Below are 16,299 nucleotides of genomic sequence, written 5' to 3' on the forward strand. Positions count from 1 at the left end.
AGTCATACCTTTGAAGTCATAATGCATTGCAAGTGTTATTAGGGAATGTTGTGCTGTGTTTTCAAGCGCTTCAATGTGCTGCTCTGCAAGGTTTGGAGACAGCGGGTGCGTTCACGGAGATCATGAGCAGCCGGAGATCAAGAGCAGCCGCCTGGGTGCGTTGTGTTTTCGTGAGCAATAATGCAGGAAAGCAGCGGGCGGGATGGCGAGCTTGTCCTGCTGCTCCAACACAAGCTACCTTAAGAGCCGGTACGATGCGGGCAATGGGTGAAGTTCGTCAGGAGTACTGCATAAAAAAACGAGTGTGTTTTTGTGGCAGTTGGTGATCAAAGAAATAAAACAAAATAAAATCAATAAATAATAATGTCATAGACTTAAAGTCATACCTTTGAAGTCATAATGCATTGCAAGTGTTATTAGGGAATGTTGTGCTGTGTTTTCAAGCGCTTCAATGTGCTGCTCTGCAAGGTTTGGAGATAGCGGGTGCGTTCACGGAGATCATGAGCAGCCGGAGATCAAGAGCAGCCGCCGCAGGGGAGGGATACCATGGTAAATAGGTTACCTATTTACCATGGTATCTCTCCCCTGGGTGCGTTGTGTTTTCGTGAGCAATAATGCAGGAAAGCAGCGGGCGGGATGGCGAGCTTGTCCTGCTGCTCCAACACAAGCTACCTTAAGAGCCGGTACGATGCGGGCAATGGGTGAAGTTCGTCAGGAGTACTGCGTAAAAAAAACGAGTGTGTTGTCGTGGCAGTTGGTGATCAAAGAAATAAAACAAAATAAAATCAATAAATAATAATGTCATAGACTTAAAGTCATACCTTTGAAGTCATAATGCATTGCAAGTGTTATTAGGGAATGTTGTGCTGTGTTTTCAAGCGCTTCAATGTGCTGCTCTGCAAGGTTTGGAGACAGCGGGTGCGTTCACGGAGATCATGAGCAGCCGGAGATCAAGAGCAGCCGCCGCAGGGGAGGGATACCATGGTAAATAGGTTACCTATTTTAGGTTACCTATTTACCATGGTATCTCTCCCCTGGGTGCGTTGTGTTTTCGTGAGCAATAATGCAGGAAAGCAGCGGGCGGGATGGCGAGCTTGTCCTGCTGCTCCAACACAAGCTACCTTAAGAGCCAGTACGATGCGGGCAATGGGTGAAGTTCGTCATGAGTACTGCATAAAAAAAACGAGTGTGTTGTCGTGGCAGTTGGTGATCAAAGAAATAAAACAAAATAAAATCAATAAATAATAATGTCATAGACTTAAAGTCATACCTTTGAAGTCATAATGCATTGCAAGTGTTATTAGGGAATGTTGTGCTGTGTTTTCAAGCGCTTCAATGTGCTGCTCTGCAAAGTTTGGAGACAGCGGGTGCGTTCACGGAGATCATGAGCAGCCGGAGATCAAGAGCAGCCGTCGCAGGGGAGGGATACCATGGTAAATAGGTTACCTATTTACCATGGTATCTCTCCCCTGGGTGCGTTGTGTTTTCGTGAGCAATAATGCAGGAAAGCAGCGGGCGGGATGGCGAGCTTGTCCTGCTGCTCCAACACAAGCAAAAAAAAACGAGTGTGTTGTCGTGGCAGTTGGTGATCAAAGATATAAAACAAAATAAAATCAATAAATAATAATGTCATAGACTTAAAGTCATACCTTTGAAGTCATAATGCATTGCAAGTGTTATTAGGGAATGTTGTGCTGTGTTTTCAAGCGCTTCAATGTGCTGCTCTGCAAGGTTTGGAGACAGCGGGTGCGATCACGGAGATCATGAGCAGCCGGATATCAAGAGCAGCCGCCGCAGGGGAGGGATACCATGGTAAATAGGTTACCTATTTACCATGGTATCTCTCCCCTGGGTGCGTTGTGTTTTCGTGAGCAATATTGCAGGAAAGCAGCGGGCGGGATGGCGAGCTTGTCCTGCTGCTCCAACACAAGCTACCTTAAGAGCCGGTACGATGCGGGCAATGGGTGAAGTTCGTCAGGAGTACTGCATAAAAAAAACGAGTGTGTTGTCGTGGCAGTTGGTGATCAAAGAAATAAAACAAAATAAAATCAATAAATAATAATGTCATAGACTTAAAGTCATACCTTTGAAGTCATAATGCATTGCAAGTGTTATTAGGGAATGTTGTGCTGTGTTTTCAAGAGCTTCAATGTGCTGCTCTGCAAGGTTTGGAGACAGCGGGTGCGTTCACGGAGATCATGAGCAGCCGGAGATCAAGAGCAGCCGCCTGGGTGCGTTGTGTTTTCGTGAGCAATAATGCAGGAAAGCAGCGGGCGGGATGGCGAGCTTGTCCTGCTGCTCCAACACAAGCTACCTTAAGAGCCGGTACGATGCGGGCAATGGGTGAAGTTCCTCAGGAGTACTGCATAAAAAAACGAGTGTGTTTTTGTGGCAGTTGGTGATCAAAGAAATAAAACAAAATAAAATCAATAAATAATAATGTCATAGACTTAAAGTCATACCTTTGAAGTCATAATGCATTGCAAGTGTTATTAGGGAATGTTGTGCTGTGTTTTCAAGCGCTTCAATGTGCTGCTCTGCAAGGTTTGGAGATAGCGGGTGCGTTCACGGAGATCATGAGCAGCCGGAGATCAAGAGCAGCCGCCGCAGGGGAGGAATACCATGGTAAATAGGTTACCTATTTACCATGGTATCTCTCCCCTGGGTGCGTTGTGTTTTCGTGAGCAATAATGCAGGAAAGCAGCGGGCGGGATGGCGAGCTTGTCCTGCTGCTCCAACACAAGCTACCTTAAGAGCCGGTACGATGCGGGCAATGGGTGAAGTTCGTCAGGAGTACTGCATAAAAAAAAACGAGTGTGTTGTCGTGGCAGTTGGTGATCAAAGAAATAAAACAAAATAAAATCAATAAATAATAATGTCATAGACTTAAAGTCATACCTTTGAAGTCATAATGCATTGCAAGTGTTATTAGGGAATGTTGTGCTGTGTTTTCAAGCGCTTCAATGTGCTGCTCTGCAAGGTTTGGAGACAGCGGGTGCGTTCACGGAGATCATGAGCAGCCGGAGATCAAGAGCAGCCGCCGCAGGGGAGGGATACCATGGTAAATAGGTTACCTATTTACCATGGTATCTCTCCCCTGGGTGCGTTGTGTTTTCGTGAGCAATAATGCAGGAAAGCAGCGGGCGGGATGGCGAGCTTGTCCTGCTGCTCCAACACAAGCTACCTTAAGAGCCGGTACGATGCGGGCAATGGGTGAAGTTCGTCAGGAGTACTGCGTAAAAAAAACGAGTGTGTTGTCGTGGCAGTTGGTGATCAAAGAAATAAAACAAAATAAAATCAATAAATAATAATGTCATAGACTTAAAGTCATACCTTTGAAGTCATAATGCATTGCAAGTGTTATTAGGGAATGTTGTGCTGTGTTTTCAAGCGCTTCAATGTGCTGCTCTGCAAGGTTTGGAGACAGCGGGTGCGTTCGCGGAGATCATGAGCAGCCGGAGATCAAGAGCAGCCGCCGCAGGGGAGGGATACCATGGTAAATAGGTTACCTATTTACCATGGTATCTCTCCCCTGGGTGCGTTGTGTTTTCGTGAGCAATAATGCAGGAAAGCAGCGGGCGGGATGGCGAGCTTGTCCTGCTGCTCCAACACAAGCTACCTTAAGAGCCGGTACGATGCGGGCAATGGGTGAAGTTCGTCAGGAGTACTGCATAAAAAAAACGAGTGTGTTGTCGTGGCAGTTGGTGATCAAAGAAATAAAACAAAATAAAATCAATAAATAATAATGTCATAGACTTAAAGTCATACCTTTGAAATCATAATGCATTGCAAGTGTTATTAGGGAATGTTGTGCTGTGTTTTCAAGCGCTTCAATGTGCTGCTCTGCAAGGTTTGGAGACAGCGGGTGCGTTCACGGAGATCATGAGCAGCCGGAGATCAAGAGCAGCCGCCTGGGTGCGTTGTGTTTTCGTGAGCAATAATGCAGGAAAGCAGCGGGCGGGATGGCGAGCTTGTCCTGCTGCTCCAACACAAGCTACCTTAAGAGCCGGTACGATGCGGGCAATGGGTGAAGTTCGTCAGGAGTACTGCATAAAAAAAACGAGTGTGTTGTCGTGGCAGTTGGTGATCAAAGAAATAAAACAAAATAAAATCAATAAATAATAATGTCATAGACTTAAAGTCATACCTTTGAAGTCATAATGCATTGCAAGTGTTATTAGGGAATGTTGTGCTGTGTTTTCAAGCGCTTCAATGTGCTGCTCTGCAAGGTTTGGAGACAGCGGGTGCGTTCACGGAGATCATGAGCAGCCGGAGATCAAGAGCAGCCGCCGCAGGGGAGGGATACCATGGTAAATAGGTTACCTATCTCCGTGAACGCAGATTACCTAATAGGTTACCTATTTACCATGGTATCTCTCCCCTGGGTGCGTTGTGTTTTCGTGAGCAATAATGCAGGAAAGCAGCGGGAGGGATGGCGAGCTTGTCCTGCTGCTCCAACACAAGCTACCTTAAGAGCCGGTACGATGCGGGCAATGGGTGAAGTTCGTCAGGAGTACTGCGTAAAAAAAAACGAGTGTGTTGTCGTGGCAGTTGGTGATCAAAGAAATAAAACAAAATAAAATCAATAAATAATAATGTCATAGACTTAAAGTCATACCTTTGAAGTCATAATGCATTGCAAGTGTTATTAGGGAATGTTGTGCTGTGTTTTCAAGCGCTTCAATGTGCTGCTCTGCAAGGTTTGGAGACAGCGGGTGCGTTCACGGAGATCATGAGCAGCCGGAGATCAAGAGCAGCCGCCGCAGGGGAGGGATACCATGGTAAATAGGTTACCTATTTACCATGGTATCTCTCCCCTGGGTGCGTTGTGTTTTCGTGAGCAATAATGCAGGAAAGCAGCGGGCGGGATGGCGAGCTTGTCCTGCTGCTCCAACACAAGCTACCTTAAGAGCCGGTACGATGCGGGCAATGGGTGAAGTTCGTCATGAGTACTGCATAAAAAAAACGAGTGTGTTGTCGTGGCAGTTGGTGATCAAAGAAATAAAACAAAATAAAATCAATAAATAATAATGTCATAGACTTAAAGTCATACCTTTGAAGTCATAATGCATTGCAAGTGTTATTAGGGAATGTTGTGCTGTGTTTTCAAGCGCTTCAATGTGCTGCTCTGCAAAGTTTGGAGACAGCGGGTGCGTTCACGGAGATCATGAGCAGCCGGAGATCAAGAGCAGCCGTCGCAGGGGAGGGATACCATGGTAAATAGGTTACCTATTTACCATGGTATCTCTCCCCTGGGTGCGTTGTGTTTTCGTGAGCAATAATGCAGGAAAGCAGCGGGCGGGATGGCGAGCTTGTCCTGCTGCTCCAACACAAGCAAAAAAAAACGAGTGTGTTGTCGTGGCAGTTGGTGATCAAAGAAATAAAACAAAATAAAATCAATAAATAATAATGTCATAGACTTAAAGTCATACCTTTGAAGTCATAATGCATTGCAAGTGTTATTAGGGAATGTTGTGCTGTGTTTTCAAGCGCTTCAATGTGCTGCTCTGCAAGGTTTGGAGACAGCGGGTGTGTTCACGGAGATCATGAGCAGCCGGAGATCAAGAGCAGCCGTCGCAGGGGAGGGATACCATGGTAAATAGGTTACCTATTTACCATGGTATCTCTCCCCTGGGTGCGTTGTGTTTTTGTGAGCAATAATGCAGGAAAGCAGCGGGCGGGATGGCGAGCTTGTCCTGCTGCTCCAACACAAGCTACCTTAAGAGCCGGTACGATGCGGGCAATGGGTGAAGTTCGTCAGGAGTACTGCGTAAAAAAAACGATTGTGTTGTCGTGGCAGTTGGTGATCAAAGAAATAAAACAAAATAAAATCAATAAATAATAATGTCATAGACTTAAAGTCATACCTTTGAAGTCATAATGCATTGCAAGTGTTATTAGGGAATGTTGTGCTGTGTTTTCAAGCGCTTCAATGTGCTGCTCTGCAAGGTTTGGAGACAGCGGGTGCGTTCGCGGAGATCATGAGCAGCCGGAGATCAAGAGCAGCCGCCGCAGGGGAGGGATACCATGGTAAATAGGTTACCTATTTACCATGGTATCTCTCCCCTGGGTGCGTTGTGTTTTCGTGAGCAATAATGCAGGAAAGCAGCGGGCGGGATGGCGAGCTTGTCCTGCTGCTCCAACACAAGCTACCTTAAGAGCCGGTACGATGCGGGCAATGGGTGAAGTTCGTCAGGGGTACTGCATAAAAAAAACGAGTGTGTTGTCGTGGCAGTTGGTGATCAAAGAAATAAAACAAAATAAAATCAATAAATAATAATGTCATAGACTTAAAGTCATACCTTTGAAATCATAATGCATTGCAAGTGTTATTAGGGAATGTTGTGCTGTGTTTTCAAGCGCTTCAATGTGCTGCTCTGCAAGGTTTGGAGACAGCGGGTGCGTTCACGGAGATCATGAGCAGCCGGAGATCAAGAGCAGCCGCCTGGGTGCGTTGTGTTTTCGTGAGCAATAATGCAGGAAAGCAGCGGGCGGGATGGCGAGCTTGTCCTGCTGCTCCAACACAAGCTACCTTAAGAGCCGGTACGATGCGGGCAATGGGTGAAGTTCGTCAGGAGTACTGCATAAAAAAAACGAGTGTGTTGTCGTGGCAGTTGGTGATCAAAGAAATAAAACAAAATAAAATCAATAAATAATAATGTCATAGACTTAAAGTCATACCTTTGAAGTCATAATGCATTGCAAGTGTTATTAGGGAATGTTGTGCTGTGTTTTCAAGCGCTTCAATGTGCTGCTCTGCAAGGTTTGGAGACAGCGGGTGCGTTCACGGAGATCATGAGCAGCCGGAGATCAAGAGCAGCCGCCGCAGGGGAGGGATACCATGGTAAATAGGTTACCTATTTACCATGGTATCTCTCCCCTGGGTGCGTTGTGTTTTCGTGAGCAATAATGCAGGAAAGCAGCGGGCGGGATGGCGAGCTTGTCCTGCTGCTCCAACACAAGCTACCTTAAGAGCCGGTACGATGCGGGCAATGGGTGAAGTTCGTCATGAGTACTGCATAAAAAAAACGAGTGTGTTGTCGTGGCAGTTGGTGATCAAAGAAATAAAACAATATAAAATCAATAAATAATAATGACATAGACTTAAAGTCATACCTTTGAAGTCATAATGCATTGCAAGTGTTATTAGGGAATGTTGTGCTGTGTTTTCAAGCGCTTCAATGTGCTGCTCTGCAAAGTTTGGAGACAGCGGGTGCGTTCACGGAGATCATGAGCAGCCGGAGATCAAGAGCAGCCGTCGCAGGGGAGGGATACCATGGTAAATAGGTTACCTATTTACCATGGTATCTCTCCCCTGGGTGCGTTGTGTTTTTGTGAGCAATAATGCAGGAAAGCAGCGGGCGGGATGGCGAGCTTGTCCTGCTGCTCCAACACAAGCTACCTTAAGAGCCGGTACGATGCGGGCAATGGGTGAAGTTCGTCAGGAGTACTGCGTAAAAAAAAACGAGTGTGTTGTCGTGGCAGTTGGTGATCAAAGAAATAAAACAAAATAAAATCAATAAATAATAATGTCATAGACTTAAAGTCATACCTTTGAAGTCATAATGCATTGCAAGTGTTATTAGGGAATGTTGTGCTGTGTTTTCAAGCGCTTCAATGTGCTGCTCTGCAAGGTTTGGAGACAGCGGGTGCGTTCACGGAGATCATGAGCAGCCGGAGATCAAGAGCAGCCGCCGCAGAGGAGGGATACCATGGTAAATAGGTTACCTATTTACCATGGTATCTCTCCCCTGGGTGCGTTGTGTTTTCGTGAGCAATAATGCAGGAAAGCAGCGGGCGGGATGGCGAGCTTGTCCTGCTGCTCCAACACAAGCTACCTTAAGAGCCGGTACGATGCGGGCAATGGGTGAAGTTCGTCATGAGTACTGCATAAAAAAAACGAGTGTGTTGTCGTGGCAGTTGGTGATCAAAGAAATAAAACAAAATAAAATCAATAAATAATAATGTCATAGACTTAAAGTCATACCTTTGAAGTCATAATGCATTGCAAGTGTTATTAGGGAATGTTGTGCTGTGTTTTCAAGCGCTTCAATGTGCTGCTCTGCAAAGTTTGGAGACAGCGGGTGCGTTCACGGAGATCATGAGCAGCCGGAGATCAAGAGCAGCCGTCGCAGGGGAGGGATACCATGGTAAATAGGTTACCTATTTACCATGGTATCTCTCCCCTGGGTGCGTTGTGTTTTCGTGAGCAATAATGCAGGAAAGCAGCGGGCGGGATGGCGAGCTTGTCCTGCTGCTCCAACACAAGCAAAAAAAAACGAGTGTGTTGTCGTGGCAGTTGGTGATCAAAGAAATAAAACAAAATAAAATCAATAAATAATAATGTCATAGACTTAAAGTCATACCTTTGAAGTCATAATGCATTGCAAGTGTTATTAGGGAATGTTGTGCTGTGTTTTCAAGCGCTTCAATGTGCTGCTCTGCAAGGTTTGGAGACAGCGGGTGCGTTCACGGAGATCATGAGCAGCCGGAGATCAAGAGCAGCCGCCGCAGGGGAGGGATACCATGGTAAATAGGTTACCTATTTACCATGGTATCTCTCCCCTGGGTGCGTTGTGTTTTCGTGAGCAATAATGCAGGAAAGCAGCGGGCGGGATGGCGAGCTTGTCCTGCTGCTCCAACAGAAGCTACCTTAAGAGCCGGTACGATGCGGGCAATGGGTGAAGTTCGTCAGGAGTACTGCATATAAAAAAAACGAGTGTGTTGTCGTGGCAGTTGGTGATCAAAGAAATAAAACAAAATAAAATCAATAAATAATAATGTCATAGACTTAAAGTCATACCTTTGAAGTCATAATGCATTGCAAGTGTTATTAGGGAATGTTGTGCTGTGTTTTCAAGCGCTTCAATGTGCTGCTCTGCAAGGTTTGGAGACAGCGGGTGCGTTCACGGAGATCATGAGCAGCCGGAGATCAAGAGCAGCCGCCGCAGGGGAGGGATACCATGGTAAATAGATTACCTATTTACCATGGTATCTCTCCCCTGGGTGCGTTGTGTTTTCGTGAGCAATAATGCAGGAAAGCAGCGGGCGGGATGGCGAGCTTGTCCTGCTGCTCCAACACAAGCTACCTTAAGAGCCGGTACGATGCGGGCAATGGGTGAAGTTCGTCAGGAGTACTGCATAAAAAAAAACGAGTGTGTTGTCGTGGCAGTTGGTGATCAAAGAAATAAAACAAAATAAAATCAATAAATAATAATGTCATAGACTTAAAGTCATACCTTTGAAGTCATAATGCATTGCAAGTGTTATTAGGGAATGTTGTGCTGTGTTTTCAAGCGCTTCAATGTGCTGCTCTGCAAGGTTTGGAGACAGCGGGTGCGTTCACGGAGATCATGAGCAGCCGGAGATCAAGAGCAGCCGCCGCAGGGGAGGGATACCATGGTAAATAGGTTACCTATTTACCATGGTATCTCTCCCTGGGTGCGTTGTGTTTTCGTGAGCAATAATGCAGGAAAGCAGCGGGCGGGATGGCGAGCTTGTCCTGCTGCTCCAACACAAGCTACCTTAAGAGCCGGTACGATGCGGGCAATGGGTGAAGTTCGTCAGGAGTACTGCATAAAAAAACGAGTGTGTTGTCGTGGCAGTTGGTGATCAAAGAAATAAAACAAAATAAAATCAATAAATAATAATGTCATAGACTTAAAGTCATACCTTTGAAGTCATAATGCATTGCAAGTGTTATTAGGGAATGTTGTGCTGTGTTTTCAAGCGCTTCAATGTGCTGCTCTGCAAGGTTTGGAGACAGCGGGTGCGTTCACGGAGATCATGAGCAGCCGGAGATCAAGAGCAGCCGCCGCAGGGGAGGGATACCATGGTAAATAGGTTACCTATTTACCATGGTATCTCTCCCCTGGGTGCGTTGTGTTTTCGTGAGCAATAATGCAGGAAAGCAGCGGGCGGGATGGTGAGCTTGTCCTGCTGCTCCAACACAAGCTACCTTAAGAGCCGGTACGATGCGGGCAATGGGTGAAGTTCGTCAGGAGTACTGCATAAAAAAAACGAGTGTGTTGTCGTGGCAGTTGGTGATCAAAGAAATAAAACAAAATAAAATCAATAAATAATAATGTCATAGACTTAAAGTCATACCTTTGAAGTCATAATGCATTGCAAGTGTTATTAGGGAATGTTGTGCTGTGTTTTCAAGCGCTTCAATGTGCTGCTCTGCAAGGTTTGGAGACAGCGGGTGCGTTCACGGAGATCATGAGCAGCCGGAGGTCAAGAGCAGCCGCCGCAGGGGAGGGATACCATGGTAAATAGGTTACCTATTTACCATGGTATCTCTCCCCTGGGTGCGTTGTGTTTTCGTGAGCAATAATGCAGGAAAGCAGCGGGCGGGATGGCGAGCTTGTCCTGCTGCTCCAACACAAGCTACCTTAAGAGCCGGTACGATGCGGGCAATGGGTGAAGTTCGTCAGGAGTACTGCATAAAAAAACGAGTGTGTTGTCGTGGCAGTTGGTGATCAAAGAAATAAAACAAAATAAAATCAATAAATAATAATGTCATAGACTTAAAGTCATACCTTTGAAGTCATAATGCATTGCAAGTGTTATTAGGGAATGTTGTGCTGTGTTTTCAAGCGCTTCAATGTGCTGCTCTGCAAGGTTTGGAGACAGCGGGTGCGTTCACGGAGATCATGAGCAGCCGGAGATCAAGAGCAGCCGCCGCAGGGGAGGGATACCATGGTAAATAGGTTACCTATTTACCATGGTATCTCTCCCCTGGGTGCGTTGTGTTTTCGTGAGCAATAATGCAGGAAAGCAGCGGGCGGGATGGCGAGCTTGTCCTGCTGCTCCAACACAAGCTACCTTAAGAGCCGGTACGATGCGGGCAATGGGTGAAGTTCGTCAGGAGTACTGCATAAAAAAAAACGAGTGTGTTGTCGTGGCAGTTGGTGATCAAAGAAATAAAACAAAATAAAATCAATAAATAATAATGTCATAGACTTAAAGTCATACCTTTGAAGTCATAATGCATTGCAAGTGTTATTAGGGAATGTTGTGCTGTGTTTTCAAGCGCTTCAATGTGCTGCTCTGCAAGGTTTGGAGACAGCGGGTGCGTTCACGGAGATCATGAGCAGCCGGAGATCAAGAGCAGCCGCCGCAGGGGAGGGATACCATGGTAAATAGGTTACCTATTTACCATGGTATCTCTCCCCTGGGTGCGTTGTGTTTTCGTGAGCAATAATGCAGGAAAGCAGCGGGCGGGATGGCGAGCTTGTCCTGCTGCTCCAACACAAGCTACCTTAAGAGCCGGTACGATGCGGGCAATGGGTGAAGTTCGTCAGGAGTACTGCATAAAAAAAAACGAGTGTGTTGTCGTGGCAGTTGGTGATCAAAGAAATAAAACAAAATAAAATCAATAAATAATAATGTCATAGACTTAAAGTCATACCTTTGAAGTCATAATGCATTGCAAGTGTTTTTAGGGAATGTTGTGCTGTGTTTTCAAGCGCTTCAATGTGCTGCTCTGCAAGGTTTGGAGACAGCGGGTGCGTTCACGGAGATCATGAGCAGCCGGAGATCAAGAGCAGCCGCCGCAGGGGAGGGATACCATGGTAAATAGGTTACCTATTTACCATGGTATCTCTCCCCTGGGTGCGTTGTGTTTTCGTGAGCAATAATGCAGGAAAGCAGCGGGAGGGATGGCGAGCTTGTCCTGCTGCTCCAACACAAGCTACCTTAAGAGCCGGTACGATGCGGGCAATGGGTGAAGTTCGTCAGGAGTACAGCATAAAAAAAACGAGTGTGTTGTCGTGGCAGTTGGTGATCAAAGAAATAAAACAAAATAAAATCAATAAATAATAATGTCATAGACTTAAAGTCATACCTTTGAAGTCATAATGCATTGCAAGTGTTATTAGGGAATGTTGTGCTGTGTTTTCAAGCGCTTCAATGTGCTGCTCTGCAAGGTTTGGAGACAGCGCGTGCGTTCACGGAGATCATGAGCAGCCGGAGATCAAGAGCAGCCGCCGCAGGGGAGGGATACCATGGTAAATAGGTTACCTATTTACCATGGTATCTCTCCCCTGGGTGCGTTGTGTTTTCGTGAGCAATAATGCAGGAAAGCAGCGGGAGGGATGGCGAGCTTGTCCTGCTGCTCCAACACAAGCTACCTTAAGAGCCGGTACGATGCGGGCAATGGGTGAAGTTCGTCAGGAGTACTGCATAAAAAAAACGAGTGTGTTGTCGTGGCAGTTGGTGATCAAAGAAATAAAACAAAATAAAATCAATAAATAATAATGTCATAGACTTAAAGTCATACCTTTGAAGTCATAATGCATTGCAAGTGTTATTAGGGAATGTTGTGCTGTGTTTTCAAGCGCTTCAATGTGCTGCTCTGCAAGGTTTGGAGACAGCGGGTGCGTTCACGGAGATCATGAGCAGCCGGAGATCAAGAGCAGCCGCCGCAGGGGAGGGATACCATGGTAAATAGGTTACCTATTTACCATGGGTTACCTATTTACCATGGTATCTCTCCCCTGGGTGCGTTGTGTTTTCGTGAGCAATAATGCAGGAAAGCAGCGGGCGGGATGGCGAGCTTGTCCTGCTGCTCCAACACAAGCTACCTTAAGAGCCGGTACGATGCGGGCAATGGGTGAAGTTCGTCAGGAGTACTGCATAAAAAAAACGAATGTGTTGTCGTGGCAGTTGGTGATCAAAGAAATAAAACTAAATAAAATCAATAAATAATAATGTCATAGACTTAAAGTCATACCTTTGAAGTCATAATGCATTGCAAGTGTTATTAGGGAATGTTGTGCTGTGTTTTCAAGCGCTTCAATGTGCTGCTCTGCAAGGTTTGGAGACAGCGGGTGCGTTCACGGAGATCATGAGCAGCCGGAGATCAAGAGCAGCCGCCGCAGGGGAGGGATACCATGGTAAATAGGTTACCTATTTACCATGGTATCTCTCCCCTGGGTGCGTTGTGTTTTCGTGAGCAATAATGCAGGAAAGCAGCGGGAGGGATGGCGAGCTTGTCCTGCTGCTCCAACACAAGCTACCTTAAGAGCCGGTACGATGCGGGCAATGGGTGAAGTTCGTCAGGAGTACAGCATAAAAAAAACGAGTGTGTTGTCGTGGCAGTTGGTGATCAAAGAAATAAAACAAAATAAAATCAATAAATAATAATGTCATAGACTTAAAGTCATACCTTTGAAGTCATAATGCATTGCAAGTGTTATTAGGGAATGTTGTGCTGTGTTTTCAAGCGCTTCAATGTGCTGCTCTGCAAGGTTTGGAGACAGCGCGTGCGTTCACGGAGATCATGAGCAGCCGGAGATCAAGAGCAGCCGCCGCAGGGGAGGGATACCATGGTAAATAGGTTACCTATTTACCATGGTATCTCTCCCCTGGGTGCGTTGTGTTTTCGTGAGCAATAATGCAGGAAAGCAGCGGGAGGGATGGCGAGCTTGTCCTGCTGCTCCAACACAAGCTACCTTAAGAGCCGGTACGATGCGGGCAATGGGTGAAGTTCGTCAGGAGTACTGCATAAAAAAAACGAGTGTGTTGTCGTGGCAGTTGGTGATCAAAGAAATAAAACAAAATAAAATCAATAAATAATAATGTCATAGACTTAAAGTCATACCTTTGAAGTCATAATGCATTGCAAGTGTTATTAGGGAATGTTGTGCTGTGTTTTCAAGCGCTTCAATGTGCTGCTCTGCAAGGTTTGGAGACAGCGGGTGCGTTCACGGAGATCATGAGCAGCCGGAGATCAAGAGCAGCCGCCGCAGGGGAGGGATACCATGGTAAATAGGTTACCTATTTACCATGGGTTACCTATTTACCATGGTATCTCTCCCCTGGGTGCGTTGTGTTTTCGTGAGCAATAATGCAGGAAAGCAGCGGGCGGGATGGCGAGCTTGTCAAGCTACCTTAAGAGCCGGTACGATGCGGGCAATGGGTGAAGTTCGTCAGGAGTACTGCATAAAAAAAACGAATGTGTTGTCGTGGCAGTTGGTGATCAAAGAAATAAAACAAAATAAAATAAATAAATAATAATGTCATAGACTTAAAGTCATACCTTTGAAGTCATAATGCATTGCAAGTGTTATTAGGGAATGTTGTGCTGTGTTTTCAAGCGCTTCAATGTGCTGCTCTGCAAGGTTTGGAGACAGCGGGTGCGTTCACGGAGATCATGAGCAGCCGGAGATCAAGAGCAGCCGCCGCAGGGGAGGGATACCATGGTAAATAGGTTACCTATTTACCATGGTATCTCTCCCCTGGGTGCGTTGTGTTTTCGTGAGCAATAATGCAGGAAAGCAGCGGGCGGGATGGCGAGCTTGTCCTGCTGCTCCAACACAAGCTACCTTAAGAGCCGGTACGATGCGGGCAATGGGTGAAGTTCGTCAGGAGTACTGCATAAAAAAAACGAGTGTGTTGTCGTGGCAGTTGGTGATCAAAGAAATAAAACAAAATAAAATCAATAAATAATAATGTCATAGACTTAAAGTCATACCTTTGAAGTCATAATGCATTGCAAGTGTTATTAGGGAATGTTGTGCTGTGTTTTCAAGCGCTTCAATGTGCTGCTCTGCAAGGTTTGGAGACAGCGGGTGCGTTCACGGAGATCATGAGCAGCCGGAGATCAAGAGCAGCCGCCGCAGGGGAGGGATACCATGGTAAATAGGTTACCTATTTACCATGGTATCTCTCCCCTGGGTGCGTTGTGTTTTCGTGAGCAATAATGCAGGAAAGCAGCGGGCGGGATGGCGAGCTTGTCCTGCTGCTCCAACACAAGCTACCTTAAGAGCCGGTACGATGCGGGCAATGGGTGAAGTTCGTCACGAGTACTGCATAAAAAAACGAGTGTGTTGTCGTGGCAGTTGGTGATCAAAGAAATAAAACAAAATAAAATCAATAAATAATAATGTCATAGACTTAAAGTCATACCTTTGAAGTCATAATGCATTGCAAGTGTTATTAGGGAATGTTGTGCTGTGTTTTCAAGCGCTTCAATGTGCTGCTCTGCAAGGTTTGGAGACAGCGGGTGCGTTCACGGAGATCATGAGCAGCCGGAGATCAAGAGCAGCCGCCGCAGGGGAGGGATACCATGGTAAATAGGTTACCTATTTACCATGGTATCTCTCCCCTGGGTGCGTTGTGTTTTCGTGAGCAATAATGCAGGAAAGCAGCGGGCGGGATGGCGAGCTTGTCCTGCTGCTCCAACACAAGCTACCTTAAGAGCCGGTACGATGCGGGCAATGGGTGAAGTTCGTCAGGAGTACTGCATAAAAAAAACGAGTGTGTTGTCGTGGCAGTTGGTGATCAAAGAAATAAAACAAAATAAAATCAATAAATAATAATGTCATAGACTTAAAGTCATACCTTTGAAGTCATAATGCATTGCAAGTGTTATTAGGGAATGTTGTGCTGTGTTTTCAAGCGCTTCAATGTGCTGCTCTGCAAGGTTTGGAGACAGCGGGTGCGTTCACGGAGATCATGAGCAGCTGGAGATCAAGAGCAGCCGCCGCAGGGGAGGGATACCATGGTAAATAGGTTACCTATTTACCATGGTATCTCTCCCCTGGGTGCGTTGTGTTTTCGTGAGCAATAATGCAGGAAAGCAGCGGGCGGGATGGCGAGCTTGTCCTGCTGCTCCAACACAAGCTACCTTAAGAGCCGGTACGATGCGGGCAATGGGTGAAGTTCGTCAGGAGTACTGCATAAAAAAACGAGTGTGTTGTCGTGACAGTTGGTGATCAAAGAAATAAAACAAAATAAAATCAATAAATAATAATGTCATAGACTTAAAGTCATACCTTTGAAGTCATAATGCATTGCAAGTGTTATTAGGGAATGTTGTGCTGTGTTTTCAAGCGCTTCAATGTGCTGCTCTGCAAGGTTTGGAGACAGCGGGTGCGTTCACGGAGATCATCAGCAGCCGGAGATCAAGAGCAGCCGCCGCAGGGGAGGGATACCATGGTAAATAGGTTACCTATTTACCATGGTATCTCTCCCCTGGGTGCGTTGTGTTTTCGTGAGCAATAATGCAGGAAAGCAGCGGGCGGGATGGCGAGCTTGTCCTGCTGCTCCAACACAAGCTACCTTAAGAGCCGGTACGATGCGGGCAATGGGTGAAGTTCGTCAGGAGTACTGCATAAAAAAACGAGTGTGTTGTCGTGGCAGTTGGTGATCAAAGAAATAAAACAAAATAAAATCAATAAATAATAATGTCATAGACTTAAAGTCATACCTTTGAAGTCATAATGCATTGCAAGTGTTATTAGGGAATGTTGTGCTGTGTTTTCAAGCGCTTCAATGTGCTGCTCTGCAAGG

Source organism: Acipenser ruthenus, chromosome 5 (assembly GCF_902713425.1).
Source record: "Acipenser ruthenus chromosome 5, fAciRut3.2 maternal haplotype, whole genome shotgun sequence".
In the NCBI taxonomy this organism is placed as follows: Eukaryota; Metazoa; Chordata; class Actinopteri; order Acipenseriformes; family Acipenseridae; genus Acipenser; species Acipenser ruthenus.